General features: G+C 47.1%; 1 protein-coding gene across 1 annotated transcript in view; it reads right to left on the reverse strand.

Annotated features, from left to right (window-relative positions):
• Positions 1–17,751, reverse strand: part of LOC128137950 (uncharacterized) — a 31,875-nt gene that overhangs the window by 13,755 nt on the left and 369 nt on the right. The gene's annotated exons all lie outside the window — the stretch shown is intronic.

The following is a 17,751-nucleotide window of genomic DNA, read 5'->3' on the forward strand; positions in this document are numbered from 1 at the left end:
AAAGGACAATGGACTTCACAAGAAAAGGGACCTTTGAAGCTCAAATTTGTAAGACATTGATTGTCATGCTCCTGAGTTGGACCTTGCCTAAGGGGCAGGCTTGGGATCGAAAGACTTATTTAAATATGACAGAGAGTATCTCGAAAGTACTAAATTTATCAGATTGTTGGGTATGTAATCCCCTTCCTCAGGGGAACATGGAACTCCCCCTTTTAGGGGTCCCAACCACAAATTGGACATCTCTTATTAAAGACGGGCCAGACAGGAATGGATTATGCCTTTATGGAAAGGGAAATACCCAGCGGGGACCCAGCTTTGATCTGGAGGTACCTGACCCTAAAGAGGTCTTAATTACTGGCCGTTGCTTAAATATTAATATTTGGGGAGACATGGATAATTTTAGCCTTGCGGAAAATCTGGGAACTTTTGATAAAGGAAAATTAGAACATCTTGCACTGAACTTAACTATCAGTTTCTATTATATCTGGAAACCAAAGAGGGGGCCAGAAAAGAAGGGGCGAGAACAAGACAGAAGGGAGACACATCTCGGTCCAAGATGCAACACAGGGCCCGGATACTGGTGGCTCTGTGGGGATGGCAGGGCCAGAAAGAGTTTACCCCAGAACTGGAAGGGACACTGTGTTCGGGGGTACCTTGCACCTCAGATCAGTATATTCGAGGGAGCTTCGCCTCCCCGAGGGTTTTTGAGAACACCTTGGCTCCGTGTAAAACGGACTGAAAACCCACTAATTATTCGAGGTACTAGGTACCATAGTTTTGTCCGATGGTTAATCCCCTCTTTAGGGGTGAGTTGGAGAAAGCTATCGTGAATATATCTGCTACATTAGAGGTTATAGAAAATGCTACAATTGATGCAATTCGAGGGCTGCAACTGGAAATACAATCCCTAAGTAAAGTAGTACTCCAAAATAGAATGGGATTGGACATGCTTTTAGCAAAAGAACGGGGGCTTATGTGTAGTTATAAACCAAACTTGCTGTACCTATATCAATCAAAACCAATGAATTGAAACAGATCTTGAAGAGATATGGGAAAGGACTAAAATACTACATGAAGCTTCCCAAGATGACACTTCTTGGGGCTTGACAGGCATATTAGAAAAATTAACCTCCTGGTTGCCAAATTTGGCATGGTCGAAGCAATTGTTTGTCACTATAATCACCATCATTCTCTTGTCTGTGGTCCTTTGCATAGTGGTTCAATGTGGCTTTTTGTGCTGTAAGAGTACAGGAGACTCTTACAGTGAATGGAAAAAGAATCAGTTACGACGAAAACTCGAGACCAACAAATACTTTGAGAGGATGTTAGATAGGGAAACAATGTATTAGAAGTACTAGGATTAGATATAGTAAAAGAATTTACTATTTTCTAGAAAAGGGGGGACTGAGACAAGGGGAGTCAAAAGAATCTCAGTAGACTATTTAATAAAGGGGGATGAGAGATGATGTTTAGCGCTTACATTGTTGAAATTAGCCGAGGCAGAGACAGTCTTTGATAAGAAGAGCTGGTCCCAAGGACCAGCCAATGAGGTAGAGACAGTTCCTCATAAGAAGCAGGAGCAGGCCCCAAGAGCCAGCTAAGACTGGTCTTGCGGCTTGGGTGAATACCAAGAAACCACTGAGCCTGCGCAAGAAAAAAGGTTACCAGCGGTGACGAAGAGGAGTCATCTATCTTCATCTCTGCGACCACCAGACGACCACCATAAAGAGGCACTGCGCGAGCGCAGTTGAGAGGAGACTATGGAAATGACCTCTCGCAGCTGATTTTAATACGAAGCGGGGATAGGTCATGCACATGTATAGGCGTATTGTGAATATGTAACACTTGACTGTATAAACTTGAGACAAACTGCCGAGTCGGGTGCGCACGACTTTGGTGGGACTACCCCCCATGCTGCCCAGCACTGAATGAACATACCTACTTTACAAGCTCACTGACTGTGGACTCTGTTTCCGCACGTCAGCACCAACATACAAAATGGCAAGGAGAATACCTCTCTTAATCTCTCAGTACTCAAAATACTAAAGCCTAAAGGAAAAGGAGACTTGCCAGGGTTTGAGGCAAGACCCGAACATCTTCCCACAAACCGAGGTAGGCAAAGAACTCTCGGAAAGCTTCAAGTCACAAAGGAGCTCTGAAGCTTTTACCCCGTGGCTGAAGCGCGTTTTGTATCCCGTAGAAACACGGCCAACGGGTGCGTTTAATAGAGAGGCTGCGCAGCTTGGTTTCAGTGGGACAAGGGGATGTGACGGCGACAGCAGCAATGGGCTATTTTGACAGTTTGGAAGAGCTGCCGTTTGCCTGGCTGGGCTTTGGTCACGGATCCAAATGGTCCAGGTCTGAATACCACCAACCTTTCCTTCCACCACACCAGGCTCACCTCCGCGCACTTGTTTCTCAAAGCCTGGCTTACTTCCGTGGCGGGCTGTTGGCACCCACCATCCCAGCCTAGGGCTCTCATTACACTTTGGCTTGCCTCCAGGCTGCAGCTGCCAAAATCACCCCCCCTTTCTCCCCAGGAAAAGGGCTTGTGTCCAGCCACATCAAGTCCCCGCTCCTCCTCGCTGCGGGGCCGCATAGGCTTTAGCTCTGGCGCAGAGAGGGGACGGCTGATAGGGGCGGTCTCAGGGCTTCACGCTTGGTTTCTGCCATGGCCCGAGAGAAGAGGAACAGCACCAGGCTTGGCCTTGGGAGCCGAGTGGCAGAGCAGGCGTCAGGGACACCCAGCAGCTGGGCCCAGGGCATGGCCACCAAGGGCAGGGAGAGACCCCCGGGCCTCCTGGGCACAGCGAGAGCCTGCGGAATGATTGCTGGAGGTGACTTGTCGGTATGACACACGCCCCCCGCCGCCCCTCCAGGGAAGGTGAACCTCCAGGGAGGAACGCAGCGCACACGTAAAGAATCGGTTCCATGGTAGTTCCCTAAGCGACATCATAACCTGCAACTTTAGATGTCAGCAACACCAGGGGAGCTTGGTGTGCTGACTCTGAAAAGTAACACGGAGGGCAGAGCGGAGCCGAGACGCCGCGGCCAGGCTCTGTGATCGCAGGGGTAGGCAACCGGAACCATCGGAAGGAGAACGGTTGGTCCCTGCATTGAATCCACTGGAGCAAGGAGGTAAAAGAACGGGGGTTCTGTCGAGCTAACGCCCTACGCTTCTGGTTTATATCACACGTGCCCACTTCTGGGGTACTGACACGCAACAGCAGGCCCTTTGGGTGAACTTTGCTCATTACAACACCAAAACACACCTCCATCCCCAAAGGTACCCACCTCCAAGGTGCCACCACCCCCCCACTGAGCACGCGCTCTGAATTTTCTCTAGCGTACACCTTTAAAAGCAAAGCAAGAGAACTTTATACCAATCAAAGGAAAGGTATGTAGGACTAGAGTCACTCAAGCTCCACCTAAAAAATCAGAAAATATAAAAGGGCTTAAGAGAGGAGAAATGTTAGGGAAGACACCATCATAGACAAGTCAGGAGGACACCGCTGACTTCTGGCATCACTCGACGGGCTGAGCCTCTCTCCCCCCCGCATAGGGACGCCTCTTGCGTGAGATTCGAACACTCGGCTGTACCGAGTGCTTCCCCGGGAAATTTAGAATTCTTCAGAGCTCTTTTCTTTCCTCATTTAATGCGCTTGTAGTCGACTGTATTGCCACCTGCACGTGCTTTGCAGACAGTCTATTTATCACGGGCAATCCAAAAGAACCTGTACTGTTGCTTTAATAAGCTGCGCTGCTCATTCATCTAGTCCTGATAGTTCGTTAGCGTGACCAAACTCCCCAAGTCTGCTCATTCTCGTGCGTTGAACGTGGCTAAGCCGAGAGCGCAGTAGGCTATTAAGTGCATCCGTCATCGTGATAGTTCAGCACATTGAACGCGACCGCACTTAGAGCGTCAAATTCGACATCACTCAGAAAGAAATTAAACCTAGCCGTCCCCAGCCCCTCTGACATCTAAGGACAAGCTGGAACGCAAGGGGGGTTATTTTCTGCCAAACTTCTTGACTCGGTAACGCAACACAGCCCCCGGGGCTGGCGCCCCAAAGGCCTTCCTCCGAAGGATGCTGGGCCGAGGGGCGGCGGGCAGGGCTGCGCACGGGGGCCCCCTCACCCCCGTGTCGCATTGCCACCACCCGGCAACGCAGCAGTCACAATGCCCCGGGGCAGTATAAAAGGGGCAGCCTCCCCTGTCCCACTGCCAGTCTGCCTGGCAGGCGGCCCAGAGACAGCCCAGACGAAGTCCGCGAGGAGCCGCTGGAATTACTTGCCGGGGGCTGAGGGAGGACGACCGGAGGCTGCACCAGGCTGCTGGAGACGAGAAGAACCACCAAGCCCTGGAGGTGCCTGAGGCCATCAGGCTTTTTTGGATGGATAGCTGTGGCAAGACCAAGGGAATGCCTTCTTGAGGAGCACTGCAGAGCTCGCCGTCCTCACTCCCTGCGGAACCAGTGGCAGCAGCCGTAAGAAGTGGGATGCAGAGATGTTGCCGGGGTCCCAGTGCCTTGGAGCACCCGCTGGTGGCCCGAAGGCGCGGGAAGGATTCTTGCCCGCAAGGTCCATCAGGCCGCGGGCATTTGGCCACTCTCGGAAGCCCCTGAGATGGCTCCAGGTTGAGGGAGAACAGGGCTCGGGCACCTTCTGGGAGGCGTGACCAGCCTGTGGGACCAGGAGGCAGGTCTTGCTCACGTGCTCAGGGAATAGCCGATCGCCAGCTCTGGGGTCAGGAAGGAATTTTCCCCCGGGGCAGATTGGCACTGGGCCCCGGGGGTTTTTTGCCTTCCTCTGCAGCACCGAGCAGGACCACTTGTCAGGGCTCCTCCGGTCCATTGTGGCTAGGTTACTGCCTGCTGCTCATGCAAGATCTCAGGTAACAGCCCCAGACTCCTAAAAGGAAGCTACCCTTGAGGTTTTTTTCTTTTTTGGAGGAAGCTCTCCCCTTTGGGATCCACCTGTGACTCCTCCCAGGCATCTCCCAGAGCCTTTTGGCCTTTGCATAGGTATCTTTTCTTAGGATCTTAGGGCCATAAAGCAGAGGCCAAAAGATTCTGGGAGATGCCTGGGAGGAGTCTCGGGTGGATCCCGGAGGAAAGAGCTTCCTCCAAAGGAGAAAAATCATCTGGGGTAGCCTCATTAGAGAAGTCTGGGGCTGCTACCTGGGATCTTGCGTCCCTATAAGAAAAGGCCAAAAGACTCTGGGAGACACCTGGAAGGAGTCACAGGGGGATCCCGGAGGGCAGAGGTTCCTCCAAAAAAGAAAAAAACCTCAAAGGTAGCTTCCTTGGAGGAGTCTGGGGCAGGTAGCTGGGATCTCCGGTCCCGAACGCAGAGGTCAAAACACTCTGGAAGACGCCTGGGAGGAGTCTTGGGTCGATCCTGGAGGAGAGAGCTTCCTGCAAAGGAGAAAGATCATCTTGGGTAGCTTCCTTGGAGAAGTCTGGGGCTGCTACCTGAGGCGTTAGGTATGTAAAGCAGAGGCCAAAAGACACTGGGAGATGCCTGGGAGGAGTCTCAGGTGGCTGTCGGAGTTGAGAGATTTCTCTAAAGGAGAAAAAAATGTCTCGAGCTACTTACTTGGAGGAGTCTGGGGCAGGTAGCTGGGATCTCCGGTCCCGAACGCAGAGGTCAAAACACTCTGGGAGATGCCTGGGAGGAGCCTTGGGTCGATCCTGGAGGAAGGAGCTTCCTGCAAAGGAGAAAAATCATCTTGGGTAGCTTCCTTGGAGGAGTCTGGGGCTGCTACCTGAGGTGTTAGGTAGGTAAAGCAGAGGCTAAAAGACTCTGGGAGACGCCTGGGAGGAGTCTCGGGTGGATCCCGAAGAGGAGAGCTTCCTCCAAAGGAGCAAAATCATCTTGGGTAGCGGCCTTGACCAAATCTGGGGCTGGGCATCCCCTGGGAGGCGTGACCAGCCTGTGGGACCAGGAGGCAGGTCTTTCTCACGTGCTCAGGGAATAGCCGATCGCCAGCTCTGGGGTCAGGAAGGAATTTTCCCCCGGGGCAGATTGGCACTGGGCCCCGGGGGTTTTTTGCCTTCCTCTGCAGCACTGAGCAGGACCACTTGTCAGGGCTCCTCCGGTCCGTTGTGGCTAGGTTGCTGCCTGCTGCTCGTGCACCACGAAGACGGCCTCTCGTGCCCTGCAGCTGGGGGGAGGAAGGCTTTTTTCCCCCATGGTGGGCTAGCAAGTGTCCCCGGGGGTTTTTTGCCTTCCTCTGCAGCACTGAGCACGGCCCCTCGCCAGGGCTCCTTTGGGCCGTTGTGGCTAGGTGCCCGCTGCTCGTGCTCCACGAAGGTGGCCCTCGTGCCCCGCATCCGGGGGGAGGAAGCTTTCTGGCTCCCACGGCGGGCTCCAAGGGATGCTCCCAGGGGGTTGCTTCTTGTCCTCTGTAGCACTGAGCACGGCCCCTTGTCAGGGCTCCTCTGGGCCCTTTCGCCTAGGTCCTTGCCTGCTGCTCTTGCACCTCCAAGGCACCGCTCGTGCCCTGGCTCTCTCGGGTTCTCTTGCCCAGTGCAAGTCTGGAGCGGGAGCGAGCTCTGCTCTTCCCTTAGCTCCATTTCCCCAGGGGTTCTGGCTTGGGCAAAACAGCCTGTGCTTGGAAGGGCTCCAGGCTTGCTGCTCCATCAGGAGCTGCCACTTTTCACCTCTCCCTGCATGCAAATCAAGCGCAGGGCCGGCACGAGAGCGCCTTTCATGCATCGTTGGCCAAGAAGCACAGCGGCGGAGCAACTTTCCGGATGCAAAAATACGCTTTTCACCTCTACCTGTCATGCTTTGGAAAATACCCCACGGTACCACACACCTCGCCTTAGTACACTTAGATGTTATGCAGCTGTTCCATAATTAAATTGCATACCATAAAAGCTGATGGAGAAAGTATTACCAGGTTGCAGAAGGGAAATATTCATAGATTAAGCTTGTTCTCTTTAGCTTGAAAAACTAGGCAAGTTAGAGATCAGAACTTCTAAAATTAATCAAAACCTTGGCAGATATATGAACAAAAATAAAGCTCAGTGTTTCAAAGAAAATAAAAATAGTCTGCTTTACTTCAAGCTCTGCTAAAATTACCTGATGTATAGGTGCCTAACGTGCATCCTGTGCCAGACATTCTATATACGCAGAGACCTGTCTTATACACTTTCTTAATTACCTGCATTGCTTATCAGTATTCATTCGTTCATATACGCATACTCATTTAAAGCAACTTATCTTAGTAGGGCTATTTTCATCACAGCTTGGTTTGCATACCGTCTCGTTGGCAACATCAACTGGTCAACCCTTAGGTATACATATGATTCCCACAGGTACCCGCACATACAGAATCTGGCATTTGTGAGACAATGCCTGTGCAAAGGCTAACAAGGTGGGTAAAACAGTCTCCTTTGGTGCATCCAGCATGGATGTTGCATCCTCTATCCACAGCGTAGACAAACACAGGACTAAGATTCACGTGATCCAGTGAATTTACTGGGTGAGAAGGGAGAAAGCGGAACAGGATTTGCCTTCTGAAACCGGACAGTACTCTTCTCCAGAGCAAGAACTGCCACTTTTATTAACTGTTTTCAAAACATCTGCAGCTAAGAGGACTCCTTTGAGCTGAGTACTTAACAGTCCTTCTCCACTTGTACACACTTGACAAATACAAGTGTATTTGTCACACCCTTAGGGTGTGTTTTGGCTTGATGGGGTGGGTGGTTGTTTTTCCAGAAGAAATTACCAGAAAGTAGTAAATGTCAACAGCTCTTCAAGTATGCTTGTGTGTTCTTGTATGGTTTGTAGCCCTGCCTCCAAAGGAAAAACACATGCACACAGTTTAGCATTGAAAATACTTCACACTGTACTGATGGCTTTTTTTCTTCTGAATCTCAGTTTGTAATTGTTGGAAGCAAGTTTTCTAGTCATAAAGTTAGCTGAGCTATTGGAAAAACCTGCTGTATATTATTGTTATACTGCTATCCACCAGCATGGAACTTACTGTCCTGTAACTACATATCTCAGATTATAAAATACATATGCATGTGTTCATTTCAAATGATCAGTTATTTATTTCATAGCTGAAGAAACATATCTCAACAGGAGAAAACAAGTATACACCTACTCACTCAACTGCAAGTTGTAAGCTTCACTGCAACACACCTTATAGTTTTAGTTTCTTTCCAGAGGTGAAGATGACAACAGAAAGACTTAGAGTCCAATGCTGTTTTCACCTACCCTGAGTGTTATTTCAAGTTATTGCTCTGTGATTAATACAAAGATTACACAGTGATATGGCTTGAAAGGCTGACCATCTTTCAATCCAATTTTGTCAACATCTTCAGAATGAATCTGAGTATTACTTTATTATGAGTGATACTGTTTGGAATTAGGGCAGACTTAATTGTAACTGCTACAAGCAGTCGGCAGGATAACAAGCATCTTTTTGATTCAGGAGCAGATACTGTTGGTGACAATTACATGACAAAAATCAGTCTTGAGGTTCCAAGTACTGGAAAGAGAAATGTTACCTTCATCTTAGAAACTCCAACTACAGATGCTCACACTGATCTAAATGCTGCTTGCGCACATCATTTAAGAGGAAGGAAAAGAAGCTTCTGAGAGTTTTCCTTTTTACAATAAATGCTCTTCAGTAGCTCTCATTTAAAAGAAACACAACTTCAGGTCTAGCCCTTTCTCAGCTGAGCTGAGAGAAAATTTGCTCTGACAGGGAACTGCAAGTGCTCACGTGAAAGAAGAGACAGATCAAAGGTACAGACATAACAGAAGGAAGCCCTGGGCACAAAGGGGGACCCAAAGCCCACAGTCCTGGGTCAATTGCCGCACCTCAGAATGAAGGCCTTTCCACCAAAGAAGATACAAGATTGCTCTTTGCCAGAGTAAGAGCAGCACTGACAGCAAATTTAAACTATAGGCCTGCTTTCAAAACAACCCCAGTCAATTTATAAAGTTTAGATCAATTTCTAAAGTTCACATGGAAACCAAGTAACACATGATAGCTTTAGCAGTCTTGCTGTGAACACTTCAGTAGATTCAGATCCAAAAATTATTACAACTAAAAAGAAATGTCCCAATCTGCAAACTACAGACACAGCGGCTCTGACATCAGCATGTGCTGAGTACTCAGATGGATAGTGTGATAATTTCCAAATGAGACCTTTCTATTACATAAAACAGTTTCTAGAAATTGCCAGCTGGCAGCCTAACATGCAAAAACCAGATGAAGAACAGCCATTAGCAAGTTAGGTGGGTAAGGGGTGTTGACAGTTCACAGCAGCTTACCTAGACCTTGCTATCTATCTGCAAAGGCACTGGTAGGCTGGGCTTTAGAATTTCTGGCAAAAGAATTTCCAGCAAAATACAGCAGTTACCAAAAATCATTCTGCATGGGGAGGCAAACCAGACAAAACCTTCGTCAGAAAGCACAGGGTCAAGAGAGAGATACACAGAGCAGGGGGTGCAAACAGGGGACTCCAAGCAACCCATAGCCTGGTAGTCATAGCATTCCTGGGGGAATCAACAATTCAATCCATTGGACGCATGACACCTGCAACAGGTATGGGGGTTCCCAATGTGTCCCAGGTAAATGTTTAGCATAGATTCTCTCTTGGGTTTCATGAAAAAAAAAAAAAAATCTCAAATTGATATTTCAATGCATAAATGGCTAGTGTTTTCCCAAGACGGAACACAGTTTTCTCTCCAGATCTGATCGTCATACTCAATTAACTGGAGCTAAGTATCCCTTTTTCCTCCGCCTTCAAAGCTCTTCACATTAAGAAGAAATGCAGGACGTTAGCAAAGATTAAGCTCTTATCCATCAGCCTTAAGATTATTTGGGGTAATTGCATGATTGATATTGTTGTTATTCACTTCAAAATATTCCTCAACTCTTACTTGCAGGTTTTGTGGTCTCAAAACCAAACCAAATCTGTCCCTGATTGGATTGGATCCGGAGAATGTTTTACCACATCCTTTAGGAAAGCATCACAGTACAACGTACCACTTAACTTCATTGCCATCAGCCAGCCATTTAAAAGCAGATGAAACTGTACAGGAATTTCCTTTTGAGTACCTTTTTAATGCTTCTTGCTTATGCAAATTAAAGAACTCAAAGCTTCAGCAATTCATCAAAGACACTTAGCTCAGCTCATCACACTCTCTCTGACTGCCGAGAGTAAGAAAGCCACTATCCCATTTTCTCATTGAGAACCAAATACACACCATGACAGCCTTAATTCAATAACAGGATGAGCAACTTATGGACCACAGGACATGCACAGACTGCCAAGGACAATAAATCTCTTCCAGAGCCCGCATTCCCCTCCTCCCAAGTGCCCTTCAAGGACAAGCTGCAGGCTGGAGGAGTAGGCCAGGTGGCCACCAGCCCCTTTCCAGTGCTATTTTGCCTGAAAACCCAGCTGCTCCTCCCCATTAGCTGACACGCCATGACAGTCAGTTCACATCAGGAAACCCTCGACCTCTGCATGTGCACAGAAAGACCACGCTGGGTGTCAGCACATGCCAAGAGGCCAGGGGGTCATGGCATAGAATTCACTTAATCTACCCGAAAAAGATATGTGGTCCACTCCACCAGGGGGATTAGACACGATTTATAGCATAACAGTAGTGACAAGAATACCTTTCATTAGCATCACTTAGAGTACTCAAAGCTGCAGCACAAGCTGTGACTGGTTTCTTAGGCACTTGTGCTTTACATCTTTCCTACCTTCCCCACAGCAAAACATTCTGTGACCTGCTGTGTCTCCTGCTGCTCTGCTCTCCTTGGGCTTTTCCTCCAAATATCGCCCTGCCTGCTTGTGTGGTCACATATGGCGCCTCGTTCACAGCTACAGATGTGCTGATTAGATAGAGAGTATGTCAGCACTGGTCAGCCAGACAGCAACTCTGGGAAGTCAGCTTCTCTCTCTCCTATCCATTCCTTCCCTGGGACCCTTTCTTATCCTACCGTCAGGTTTCACAAAGCAGAGAGGAACTAAAGACCTGTCCTGGTTTCAGCTGGGATAGAGTTAACTGTCTTCCTAGCAGCTGCTAGGTGCTATGGTTTGAGTTCAGTATGTGAAGAATGTTGATAACACACTGATGTTTTCAGTTGTTGCTAAGTAGTGTTTAGTCTAAAGTCAAGGATTTTTCAGCTTCTCATGCCCAGCCAGCGAGAAAGCTGGAGGGGCACAAGAAGTTGGCACAGGACACAGCCAGGGCACCTGACCCAAACTGGCCAACGGGGTATTCCATACCATGGGACGTCCCATCTAGTAGAGGAACTGGGGAGTGGGGGCGGGGGATCGCTGCTCGGGGACTGGCTGGGTGTCGGTCGGCGGGTGGTGAGCAATTGCACTGCGCATCATTTGTACACTCCAATCCTTTTATTATTGCTGTTGTCATTTTATTAGTGTTATCATTGTCATTTTATTAGTGTTATCATTGTCATTATTAGTTTCTTCCTTTCTGTTCTACTAAACCGTTCTTATCTCAACCCACGAGTTTTACTTCTTTTCCCGATTTTCTCCCCCATCCCACTGGGGGGGGGGGGGGGGGGCAGTGAGTGAGCGGCTGCATGGTGCTTAGTTGCTGGCTGGGGTTAAACCACAACAATACCTTTGAGATGTCTACCATTCTGTTAAGCTACTGATCAAGTTCAGCTATGCTAAAGAACTTAACGGGAAGGCTGACTGAGAGACATACAGCAATTTCCTTTGGAAAAGGATAGCCAGTTTTCCTTAGGAAACCAGGCTAAAAATTATGTCAACAGGAATTGCAAGGCATCCCAGTTTGACATTAGTATGTAGAGGCTTTTAATCGCTCATGGTGGAGACAACTAAATAGTGCATTATGAAACACTTCCTTATCAGAATAAAGGCTATCCTTAAATTAGTGTCTTTTCCTATATACAACTCCCTGCCCATATACAGTTTCTTCTGAAAACCTGCAACGAAGACTGGGCTAGCAACTTCAGTAAGCCAAGCAACTAAGCACAGCCCCTGGAACAGCCTTGTATACCCACAGGAGTGCCACACGGACATTTGAGACTCACATGGTTGTAGAGCTATACCACATCTGGATCTAAAAACACGTTCGCCCTCTGTGTGTGGTGGGGGTACTCTAGTCCATGTCAAGGACTGGGGGTGATCTGCATGCTTACAAAGACGGAACTGGAAGCCTTGCACAGCTGCAAAACAAATGCTCAGAGTTTATTATGGTACAAGATTCACATGACATACGTCAGGCAGAGAAGGATGGTCAAGGACAGGCATTGGGCAGTCCTCAAAGCAGGACTTCTTTACTACCACGACTTTGTTTAGCCATGGAGCTTCAGCTCAAACTCTCATTGCCATTTTGGAAGCGGATTTCTTCCCTGCCTTTCAGAGGCACAGCTCTGCTAGGACACCCACAATCCATCTGAATTTCTCAACTTGGGTCTTTTCACGTGTCTGATATTGACAGGGACAGAATCTCTGGCTTTGCTTGTCATCAATAAGACATCTATCCTATGACGAACAAGACAACTGTGACACCAAAAAAAACCCCAAACCAAAAGACAGAGAAGTCCATTTCTCTTGCAACTGCCTGAAAAAACACCTTCCTCCTGGACCCCTGTGGATATATGCAAAGAGAGAGAGAATGCAGCCTTTGAACAGGAACTGGGAGAAATCTTTCTCCTCTGATCATTCCCCCTCTGACTCATAAATCTCCATCTACCAAGAAAATAGTGCATAGCTCTCACAAAGCATGACATGCACCTAGAAGGGAGGCACAATTAAAAGAAGAGACAAGAGAGACAAATGATAGGGGAGCCAGTTCCTTAATGAACAGAACACTTTTCCCTTCTTATTCGTCACAATGACTACCAATAAATAACAGGAAGAAGCAACAGGTTTGAATACAACGTCGATGAATTTAAGTTTAATGCAAGTAAAGTGCCTTATAACAAGTCTGGATTGAAAAAGATGTTGAGAAGGGTGGTTTTCAGAGAGACTGCTTACATTTTAATGTTTAGCGAGACCTGAATCTGCAGTAGATGGGTACAAAAAACAATGAGAAAATGTCTTGTGGTTTTTTTTTTTTAACGAGTTAGGGCAAGTGAGATTCATCTCTCATTTTTGTGTGTTCTTTAAAAAAACAAGAAGAAAATCCAAATAAAAAAGGCAATAAACAAATACTGAGAGCCAGGAGGGAAGGCGGGCTTTATTCTACCCCACGACTAGCCCTCAACTCCTGTTCTTCTGCGGTCATGGTCACAGCTCTCCCACATAGCATCGCCTCCCTCTCTGATTTTCAGACCTCACATACTAGCTTAGGTTGCTACAGCCAAGCTTTGGGGCTGCCCAGAGAGTGTCAAAACGTGAGAGGTGCTAAAGGAGTCCTGTAGGTCCCTCTCCACCGGGTGACTGGAGATGGGCTCTTGCTAGGACTCAGGCAAGGTAGGGGGAAGGCTGGCTCATACCCCTTATTCCCACCGATGCCACCTTGACCCACACAACTGAGGCTCGTGGGCTGACTCCCAGCACACAGTGCTGGGACTGAAGTTTTCGCATTTGGAGCGCTGCAGTATCACCTCTATCCTGTCGATCAAATGGCCAGTAGCTGGCACGAGCAACAGTTTACATCACTCACAACCGAACCCCAAATACAGGAAGGTTAGCTGTCGGTGCGATTTAAGACTCCCAAAGCAGAACAGAAGCAGATAAGGAAAGCAAAGCAAACCGTCCTTGGAAAGATAAAGAAACTTTGCAGCTGACACAGGGAAAGCAGCTATTAAGGTAAGCAGGGGTGTTACCAGTCTCAAGCTAAAAGTATTTTGAAAGGCGACAGTAATTAAGAACCCATGCAAGCCTTGAGCTTAAAAACACTCTGACCTTGAAGGAACTGAATCTGCCTTTCTGGTTCCCAGGACATATGGCCTCAGTAACAGATGACATATATCACTTCCTAGTTCAGTATAGCTACATAGGTATCCAGTAAGGCTTGTCTGGTACAGGACAGAGGGTCTTTGCCTCACCTGCTGCCTGTTCAGCTGCCTGCTACCCTGACTGATCACTTTGGAAGCACTGCTGCCCCAAGCCCCCATGTGCTAGACAGAGCCAGCTGGACTACTCCACAATTCCAGACCAACTTCAGCTGTCACACAGGCCCTGGACCAGGATGGCAGGTTGCACTGAACATTTTGTCTCAGATGAGCATCTCCACTCCTCCCTGGATGTCACCGTCACCTTGTACCATGGGATCTCTCCTGCCACAAGATCCAGCACAGCCATTACATCCCATAAGCACCACCACAGTCATATACCCCAATCCAGTGTCCCAGCTCTCCGGGCTCAAAATAACAGCCCGTCTCTCCCGTACATCAAAACCAAACAAGTCTAGCAGAAATGATGACATCTTGGACACATCAAGTTTTCAGCTGGAGCACTGCCACCCTGGTGACTTGCTTCACTCCAGGCAGCAGTCTGGGGACAAATGCAGCAGTTTCTCTCCTATCCTCCAATATAAAGCACTTCCACAAACTTCTAGGTGCTATTGGGAGAACAGCACCCAAACTGTCTCTGGTTTCTCTGCTCCCCCTGCTGGCTGCCAGCCCAGCATTATCAAAATGCCTGCTTGGGTAGCGCTGCCAGGGAGCAGCACACAGAAGCTAAAGCAGGCTGTAAAGTTACCACACAGTCTCCCGAAGAGCTCAGTAATTACCACTGTTAATTCTTACCAAGACCAATAGCACCACTACTCTTTACAGGGACCAAGCAGACCAAAAAGCAGATCTGGGAAGAGAGTTGCTGAGTTACAGGCTTCAGTGTCAGCAACCGCTGACATCTCCAGCCAATAGCCAGATCACCCAGCCCTGGCAAGGCCGTACGCCCACCACCTAATATTCCACAGTGGCATCAGTCCACAGCCACTGCCAACGACTGTACATACATGGATGCTGATCCACGCACAGCTATTCAAAAAGAAAGGGATCACAGCTCCTGTAATTGTGAACTTGCATATTCGTGCAAAGAAAGACAGTGGATATATCGGGTTTGTTGCATAAAGTGTGGGCCAAGAACCTAATCACTTCTATGTGTCTCATTATACTTTTTTTCCTTGTCAAAAGGGGATAATCCACCATTCTCCATATTCCACTGTATTTTCAAATGTAATTCAAATTGGGGCCTCCCCTGCCTTTGCTAGACAAATAGGCTAAATGCCAGTGAGAATGGATTTTAAATCTATATTTTAAGCACTGGAGTAGTATAACTAGTCAAGACACAGAATTACTTACAACTGCTCGCTCACTGCAATATTCCAAACAAGATGATACGACAAACTCTCTTTAGAAAGGTAATCAGCCTTGTTTAGACCAATCTGGTGCTGGTTCTTGGTATCTTCAGAAAAGAGATAGTAAAATAATTGTATAAGACAATCAAGACCCATCAGAACACTTTTTCATTAGGGAGGGATCACGCACCAGACTTATGCGGGGTATAGAGAGGGGGTTGGTTTCATTTGGGTTTTGCTTTACATCTTAAAGATGGATTATTACTGCAGGAAAAGTACAACCAAAATGATTGAAATAGTCACATTCCTCCTTCCATGTTTAAATGCGTTTCAAGCTCGTATCTAGAAGCGGAACAAAATCAAACATAGATCTCTTCCTAATTTTCTAAGCTACAGAACAATAAGTACTGCACAGTAGAAAACAAGATCTAATACAAGAGGTGGCAGCTGGGATTTCATGCTGCTTATATGTATTCATATAAAAAGATATGCAATCACAAGCAAGCGTGACTCATTGACACTGGAGAGGCATTCTCTTTCTAGCTGGGCATGAAAGGGATAGTTGCGCCATACACTGCTCCAACAGCAGCGAATCAGAACTAGTAAGGGAGTCGCTGCATTTTACAGTCTGTAGCAGTCACGTTCAAAAGCAAGGCCTGGTTTTTCTCTCTCTAAAATCAGTTCCTGCAAGCCCAACATGGCCCCACGCACCCCCTGAGATTCAGCCACCAGATTCCCAGTTAAGACATGCTGAACTGGACAACTCGGAAAGCACATTTCAGTCCCCAAATGGCAACAGGGTAGCAAGATCGTCCACTAGCGTCTAGTCAACAAGAAACAAGGAAAGCCCATGCTTGCCAGGCAATCACTTACCCTCAGACACACCAGGCAAACTCTCTCACGGAACCACTTGAAGATCACGACCCACAGAAGACCTTGATGAATCAAACATGCAGCCCATCATACAAAAGATGCTACTGCCTCCTAAGCCCCACTTTGCACCATAATATCAACAAGATCCCCAACTCAATAAAAACACCGCAGTGTTTTTATCTTCTCGTGTCTTTAGACAGTAATTGCAATGTACTCTCTTCTCTTCCACTCCCCTGCACAGCTCAAGCGCACACGGGGCTTCCTTTCTTTATGAAACTAGACAATTAACATTTACTTTGTAACAGCAATTTGTTTGGATTCCCATCTATAAAAGCCTCCAAAAAGGCCACATTATACAGTAATTGCTCTACCGGTGAAATACAAAGGTTCTGTAATGTTTATAAAGCCATTTAAACTGCATCACCAAAACTACTTTGCTTAATTACATTTTCCAACCCTTCATGCTATATACAAGCTCACTTCTTCCAAGAGTCACCCCTACTCACGTGATCAAATCATGCCATTTGAAATGCTGTGACATTATTTTGGCACATAAAAAGGTTGACATTATCGTGACGACGGCAACCTAAGGATTGCAGATACCCAGAATTTGGTATGAGAAGTGAAAGCTGAAAAAGAGTTAGACCTCTTGAAATTATACATTTTAAATAGCAGAGACACAAAGTGTTTAAAAGCCATTAAATACCACGGCTCACCATAAAAGGAGGATCCAGGTTCTGAAACACTTGTCCCGAATCATTTCAATGGAAATATTAAAGAATGAAAATGCCCCATGGAATTACAGGATTCATTTATATAGACTGACAAACTCACTTTATGGTAACGTGGTTTTAAATGTCAAGCAGGATAAACAAGGTATCTGAAATTACCACCTAATATCATGACTTAAACTTCAGTGCCTTCAAAATAACGATTATAGGAAGACCGACATAAGTTTGACAGACTGAGGTACAATCAAAATCACTGTAGCCAAGAGAAATTTATCCAAAGCAAAAACCATTTTATGCTCGCACACATGTGGGTTTACTATAAAAGTAGAGCATAGGTTTTCAAGAACAACCGAAAAAAGGCTCGAAAAACACTTGGAAAAAATAAATTCTGCCACTCACTCCGCTTTTGCTGGGCACGCCCATTTTCACATTTTGGTCAAAGATCACACGGCTTCTCTAGTTCACCTCACTTTGAGAAAAATCATTTTCAGAAAACATGCCTCCAAGAAACATCGGACAACTGTACGTCCACATGATTCAATAAGAGGTAGAAAAACCCAGCAAGAGATCTATCACACACTTTACAACAGCAGCCATCGCTTGCTTGCAAGCCCCTGGCCAGAGTCCTTCTCCTTGGTAAAATCAATTCATGCTAGACAGTTCTCAAGACATCACAGCAACAGAAAAAGGCTTAGCTCTCTCTGGCATCAATAAAGCACATCATCTGACCTCAAGTGCAAGTCTTCATCACCAAACCACTTTCAGAAGAAACAGTGCCAACCTTCAAAGACATCTTCCTATAATGAGCTGTCTTTGCCGACCATTTTGACTAGTTACGGACTTTATATCTGTCTAGTTC

The sequence above is a fragment of the Harpia harpyja genome (genome assembly GCF_026419915.1).
Source record: "Harpia harpyja isolate bHarHar1 chromosome 5 unlocalized genomic scaffold, bHarHar1 primary haplotype SUPER_5_unloc_1, whole genome shotgun sequence".
In the NCBI taxonomy this organism is placed as follows: domain Eukaryota; kingdom Metazoa; phylum Chordata; class Aves; order Accipitriformes; family Accipitridae; genus Harpia; species Harpia harpyja.